The sequence below is a fragment of the Corythoichthys intestinalis genome, chromosome 4 (assembly GCF_030265065.1).
Source record: "Corythoichthys intestinalis isolate RoL2023-P3 chromosome 4, ASM3026506v1, whole genome shotgun sequence".
In the NCBI taxonomy this organism is placed as follows: Eukaryota; Metazoa; Chordata; class Actinopteri; order Syngnathiformes; family Syngnathidae; genus Corythoichthys; species Corythoichthys intestinalis.
Window position 1 is genome coordinate 13,513,871 of NC_080398.1, and position 7,643 is coordinate 13,521,513.

Consider the following 7,643-nt stretch of genomic DNA (forward strand, 5'->3'; position numbering starts at 1 on the left):
AATGGAAAACCTTCTGTCGGAAATTGCACGAGTCATTTTCTGACTGCCCTTTTCCTGTCTGTCAGGAAAAACATTAAGGCTGTTCCGGCTTACAGCAGCATGTACAGTGAACATACATATGGCAACCAGAGTGAGGTTTGTCAATACATCTTGAGAGTTACTTCAGTTCATGTCTGCTTGAAGTAAATTGATTTCATTTTTCCCTCACAGGCAGAGTGGACTATAGTCTCTGATCCAATCTACGCCAATGTGTAAAATAGACCTGAAGGATAGAAGATAACAGCCCATGTCACTACATCTTTTCTACTCATGCTGTTTGGAATATTTGTACAAATGCTGATGCACATTACTTTACTATTCTTGAAATCAATTGCGATGGCAACAAATTTACTGTAGTTTGTGTTAATGGTAATTGTTGTCACCTACTGCCTCATCGTTATTTAACTCATTGGCTGCCACTGGCGGTAATAGACGTCCTATGCATTTGAACTGGAAGGTCTAGCAGTGAAAGATCATGTTTTAGCGAACTATTACTGCCAATCCTCTCAATCCAAATGGTCAATTGCCATCAGTGGCAGCAAACGTTAAGAACCAGTCAAAAGTTTAGTAAGATGGCATAAGAGAATGAACACTCATTGGTCATATAGAACATAGTTTTCACTACCACACTCTTTAGGTACACTATTGATTATGTAATTCCTCTCCTAATGCATTGTGGTATAAAGTGATTACATTTAATTTCATATTTGGTGTATGGGCTCTACAGTAATCCAACAAATTGATTTTCTAAAAACCAAAATTGAAATGTTTGAGAGTAACACACAATATCATGTGTGGAGGAAAAGTAGATCAGCTCACCAACATCAACACCTCATCCCCACCGTGAAGCATGGTGGAGGGAGCATCATGAATAGGGACTGTTTGCTGCCTCAGGGCCTGGACAACTTGCAATCATTAATGTAAGAATGAATTCAAAAGTTAATCAGGATGATTTGCTTGAAAACCAAACCTGAGGCCGCCTGTCAGACAGTTGAAGCTAAAAATAGGATGAATGAGACAATGATCCAAAACACAGATGTAAATCAACTTCAGAATGGTTTCAGAAGAACAAAATACATGTTCTGGAGTGGCCAAGTCAAAGTCCAGACTTGAACCCCATTGAAATGCTGCGGCATGACCTAAAGACAGCGATTAATGCCAGACATCCCAGGAATCTGACTGAACTACAGCAGTTTTGTAGAGAAGAATGGGTCAAGATTAGGCCTGATCGATGTGCCAGACTGATCTGCAGCTACAAGAAGCGTTTGGTTGAAGTTATTGCTGCCAAAGTGGGGGCCATAAAGTATTAAATGTGATGGTTCACTTACTTCTTTGTCCCCCTTCTGTCATCGTTTGCATACTATCCTTATTAAGATATGAAAACCTATTAATGTTTGGGTGGTTTTAGTTAAAGCAGACAGTTTTTTCATCTGTGTGATTTTGACAAAGATCAGATCATATATGATGGTGATTTTATGTAGAATGTGAGAAATTCAAAAGGGTTCAGATACTTTTTCATACCACTGTATGTCTCAGCGGCACGATGTCAGAGTGTGATTTTTGGTTCAATCCCTGCTCTGGCTTCCATTTGTGAAGTTTGCATGTTCTCCCTGTTCCTGCGTGGGTTTTCTCGGTACTCGGATTTCCTCCCACATCCCAAAAACATGCATGGTAGGCTGATTGAACACTCCAAATTATCCCTAGGTATGAGTGTGCGCATGGATGGGTGTTTGTTTCTACGTGCCCTGTGACTGATTGGCAACCAGTTCAGGGTGTAGTCTCATAGACTTCACCATCAGTTGACAAGACTTCTCTCACAAACATTGCGCCACACCTTCCCTTTGGGGGTTGACCCAGGCAGAGGGTTTGGCTTTTACTGTGATAAACTCAAACACATGCTGCGTTCAAACGCTGGATTTAGGTGGAAAGAGGACGAATGTTTTACTGCATACAAACAGGCAGGAGTGTCTCAAGAGTTATTTGGGCGAGGATTCATGCACTTCATTGACAATGCATGCACTTTGAAACATTGTGAAAAAAATGCATGGAAAAAAATCAGCGTAACTTTAGCTTAAAATATTTACGTAAAATGAATAATAACTGCCTTTTTTTTCTCTTAACCAAGAATCTAGACTGTTCTATGTTCATATCTATATAAATTACGTTATATAAGCATTTATTTACAAGAATTTTCAACTTCTTTGTTCTCTCTCTTTCTTTCTCTCTCTCTCTCTCTCTCTCTCGCTTTTTTTTTGTGATGGACGCCATGTTGTATCCATACACAGTGGCGCAACTTTACTGTCAAATCATCAGGTAATTTTCGGCCAACTGCCCGTTTTTTGCAAAAAAAAAAAAAAAAAAGTAATTTAGACATTTCTGCGTCCATACAAATTCTTTTTTTCCCGTTACATGTTTTATTTTATGTAACATTTCAGTCTAAAAACGACGATGGCCAGATAGCAGGCAAGACGTGCTTAGGCAATAGTAACATTGGAATTTAATCTAAATAAGTTTTGATTATTTTAAATGCAAAATCAACTGATATTTAAATAGGGATTACATTAGCTTGAAAAATACTTTTAGTACATGACACCCAAGAGAAAACAAAGTAAACTCCTTACCTAAGGTGTTTCGCCATTTCTATCATCTGCCGTCATATGGAAGAGCAAGCAGAAGCTAGCAGGTCGGCAATGGTGTGTCCCGCCCTCCTCCTAAAAATAGCCGTTCTGATTGGTCAGAATTTTGGCTCACATGCTTACCCCGAAATTTAGTTGTACATGCTCAGAAAACACTTGTAGATCATTAAAGAAAAAACACCCGAAAAACTATTCACTAGATTGTGTTCTTAACGTCTTCTTTTGACCACGACTTGGAATGATATTTTTGTGTTTGTTTTTTACAACAGATTATTTCGATGTACAAGTAGATTTTTTCATCTTTGGTTACAAGTGACTTTTGTCTCTGAAAACGCGACAAGGGGGAGACAAAACTCGCGAGGTTGTAAGCAAAGAAAAAACAACTGTAGAACAAAAAAAAAAACACTTGTAAATGGAAAAAAAACACTTGTAGAATTTTTTTTTATTGTGTTTTTTTCATGTTTATTTCACAACGCAAAATTTGGAAATACAAGTTTTTTTTTTTTGTTTTACAAGTTAAAATTTGTCATTTTACAGGTATGTTTTTATTTTAAAACTAGGTTACGAGTATCTTTTTTGGCTCATAAAACTCGACAAGAATGTGACAAAACTTGTGCACTTGTAATTGGTAATTTTTAACCCGTAGCTAAGAAAAAACACCCGTAGAACAAAAAAATCACTTGTAATTGGAAAAAAAACACTTGTAGAATTTATTTTTTACATTGTGTTTTTTTCATGTTTATTTCACAACGCAAAATTTGGAAATACAAGTTGTTGTTTTTTTGTTTTACAGGTTAAAATTAGTCATTTTACAGGTATGTTTTTATTTTAAAACTAGGTTACGAGTATCTTTTTTGGCTCATAAAACTCGACAAGAATGTGACAAAACTTGTGCACTTGTAATTGCTAATTTTTAACCCGTAGTGAAGAAAAAAAACCTGTAGAACAAAAAAAATTACTTGTAATTGGAAAAAAAACACTTGTACAATTTATTTTTTACATCGTGTTTTTTTCATGTTTATTACACAACGCAAAATTTGGAAATACAAGTGTTTTTTAGTTAAAATTGGTCATTTTACAGGTATAATTTTCATTTTACAACCTCACTTCTTTTGGCACTATTCTATCTCCATACACTATCCTCAGGTTAGGCTCGGGCAGCTACGGGTTTCTCCGACGTCGGCCGGTTTGTGCGGCGGTCATTCTCCAGCTGCTTCCCAGGCAATGTGCAACCCTGCCCGCTGCAGGGGAACGACGAGCTGTAACTTGCTCGCAACCGGGGGGGGGGGGACGTGGGTTGCATATCAGTGAAGACAATCGATGACCCCGCCGTGTGACGTGCCGGGGTAGCTTTGTGTGATTTTACCCTTCGAAAGGCGGGAATAAGACTTGGAAACGCCACTCGGTTCGGGTTAGCATGTTGGCTAGCTGTCACGCCTCCTAGTTTGTTTACGCTCTCCGAAACCGGGGCAGGCAAATGACAAAAGCCGGACTAACTCCAGTGGCATAAAATATAGTTCAGGAGGTGCGAGAAGTCGACAGTTTTGACCATTATGAAGTAATTTTGCCATGTCGTACTGAATAAATGCATTTTTAATATTTCATATTCCATTTAGCACAAGACTGTTATTTGTCATGACCATGCCATTTATTTAGCAAGTGGGGAAAAATACTTAGATAAAAAGAATATCCTGTAAAAATATTGGAGTAGAGATTGAAACAATGACATTTTGCTGCTCTCTTAGTTGGTGGTGGTGTCATATTTATATAGCGCTTTTGCATTTTCCTCGTACTGAATAATTCCTTCTCAATGGGCTGAATTCTAAATCAGATGACACCTTCACCCAGACCTGTTAAGTTTCACGATTTGGTCGGGAGACTCCCGATTTTGACCCCAATGCTCACGCCTCACGATTAGAAAGCCAAATCTCCCGATTTTCCAAATGTAGGAAAGCCCCATTGTGAGTGTGTGTGCTTCAGTTCAGTCGCTGCTACACTGGCCCTTCAAGGAGAGTGACGCGCGCACGAGTGACTTTCTCTCCTCCTCCTCCTCCTTCATTGGCGCGTGCGAGTGACTCTCTTTTTTCCTCCCTTCACTGCCGTGTGCACAAGCGACTCTTTTTCCTCCTTTCAATGCGTGCAGTTCGTTCCTAAATCTGCCGTCCTGTTTGTTGCCTTCCGGGTGTTGTGTGTGGATGAAAAAGGTGGGTGTGGAGTAGAAGTGTACTTTGGAATTGTTTGAACACCTTTGGCAGATGATTTGCCTGTTTGTGGTCCGTTGCGTTGTTAGCCGCCACGAGCTAACCGCTAGCTTCCGAGCGCTAGCCGCTTAGCGCTGGTGCTAATCGTTGGCCCTTTTGGCTACATTCTGGAAGGTTGAGAGTTTGTTGTTGCCAATTCACTTATTTAAATTGTTAAGTTATTTTCCTGCTCAATTGGTATGCTCATTATTGTGCATGATTAGCAGTGTATTTCATTTATATTATGTTTAATGTTTTTTCCTGTTAATTGAGCTATAGGTTTATACAGTATGTGTTTATATATTGTATTAGTGACATGTTACATGGTTGTCCTGTGTTTGCAGAAAACCGCAACACAACACAGAACAAAATAAATTACCTTCTCCTATTCATCAATACAACAAATAAATCAAATCCTGAACTGTTGATCCGCTGATTCTCTGGCCGGAGTCGCACCTCCATAGCGTCGCCGGCTTTACACCTCACACCCAAAGAGAGGGATTCCCAGTAAAATTAGACCTCTTTTTCACCAAAAATGTCATTTTTTTTTTTTTTTTTACGTTTTTGTTTGTCACCGTTTTGTAACGATACCATTCGGCCCGATTCGGAAAGTGACCAACGACGAATAGCCTGGCCGTCTCCAACTTCCCTGCCCTCACTCCCCTTCAGAGCTGGAAAAGCCCAACCAATCATCTGACAGGGAGGGAAGAGGCGAAGCACCACCGACTTCCCAAGATGCTGGCACTAATAAACCGGCTTTTAGACTGGTTCAAGTCTTTATTTTGGAAGGAAGGGATGGAGCTGACCCTGGTCGGCCTCCAGTATTCGGGAAAAACGACGTTCGTCAACGTAATTGCCGTAAGTCTTACCTGCCAGCGATAGCTAACTAGCCTAATGCTAATAGCATTAGAGCTAATGATGGGAGAACGATGAGGAAGAAGTCGCTGCTTTACTCTGTGTTTTCGTGGATCAAACATCATGGAATATTAAACCACTGCGGTCCTACCCCCACAATATATGAATTTAAGTGAGAAAGCATATCGTTACTTACTTGAAGTTTAATCATTTAGATTCGCTATTATGCTAAAGCTAAAGTGTATACTATACACTTTATTACATTATATCATTATTACTAGAGCTGGGAATCTTTGGGCACCTAACAATTCGATTATGATTACGATTCAGAGGCTCCGATTCGATTATAAAACGATTATTGATGCACCCCCCTCCTTTTTTTTTTTTAAATAAAGTTTTGTACATTAGTTCCAAAATTGTTCAAAAATACTCTCAGGCTAAACCAAACTACTATTTCAGTATCAAGTTAACATATAGCAGTAAACAAATATACAAAAATAACATTAAATAAAAAAAACTCCAGTCCCCATTCTGTATCAGCAGCTTTAAACTACATTCAATTAATTTAATGTTGTGAATCAACCGTTAAAGTTGTTAAAATTGCTCCCGTTATTCCATCATTTCCCTTTTGTCTACTTTTGACATGTGAAAGTTTTAAAACTATTTTAAAGATAGATTCAAGTCAGTATTTTACCGATTTAGGAGTATTTTAGATAAAAAGTTAATTAGGTTTGCTTGGAAGGTTTGCTACAACAGCATTGCAGGGAAGTTTACTGCTTTAAGATGGCAGCCGTTTACTAACGCCCACATCTAGCTTTTTGCAGATGTGCTGCTACCGCTACCGAGTCTATAATCCATCTAGCCCTATATAAATGATATCTACCGTAACATTATGTAGCTTAGCTGTACTTGTAGCAGCTTTTCGGCAGCAGTCAGGTATGTTGTTGTGTTTTTTTTATCTCGTGGCATGAGTTGAGCTAGAGCCGTGAGTTGAGCGTTGGCATTACCCGAGGGGCCGGTTAATGAGAAGCATGATGTTTAGCGACTCCCGCTCCGTTCCGTCCCGAAGACCGCGCGGCGCGCTGAGTGTGTTGTACTTCCGCTTTACTTGGCATATTTCAATAATCGGAATTTGGATGTTTGTGAATCGTTCTCGAATCTTCCACGGCCGAATCGCGAATAATCTAAGAATCGGAAATTTTGCACACCTCTAATTATTACTGTGCTGAAACAAAAAATATAAAGTTTCAATTCTAGGTTACAATTCAATTAAAAAACTGCCATGACAAAGATACTTTTAAAAACAAATATGATTAATTTTCTAAATGATGTAATTAATGTTTTTTATTTTATTTTTTTTTATTGGGGATCAGAAGCAAGTGGGACAATCCACATTAAAGAGGCAATCAGCAGTAGATGTGCCCATCATCAGTTCATCAAATCCCCCTTAACTTTTATTTTTATACAACAACCAAACAGAACGACAAACCCAAAAAAACAAACAAACAAACAAACAAACAAAAAAAAGAAGAAAAAAAGAAAACATACCGAAACCCACCCCCCGACCCCTAAAACCCCCGGCACATATCTCCGACCCATGTATTGTTATGAACAAAGGCTACATAACCAAAGTGTACATCTATATTCTGAGAGTTTTCAGGCATATTTCAAAAATTTAAATCAAGATGACAATCTGTGCTCCTAACATATAACAAAAAAGGGTTCCAAGTATTTTCAAAGGACCCAGATGATCCACCGAGTGTCAGTCTAATTTTCTCCAATTTGAGAAAATACAGCATCTCTTTAATCCAATAGCCTTGCGTAGGCGGTACTGAAGATTTCCATCGCAAGAGAATTAGCCTCCTGGCCAAAA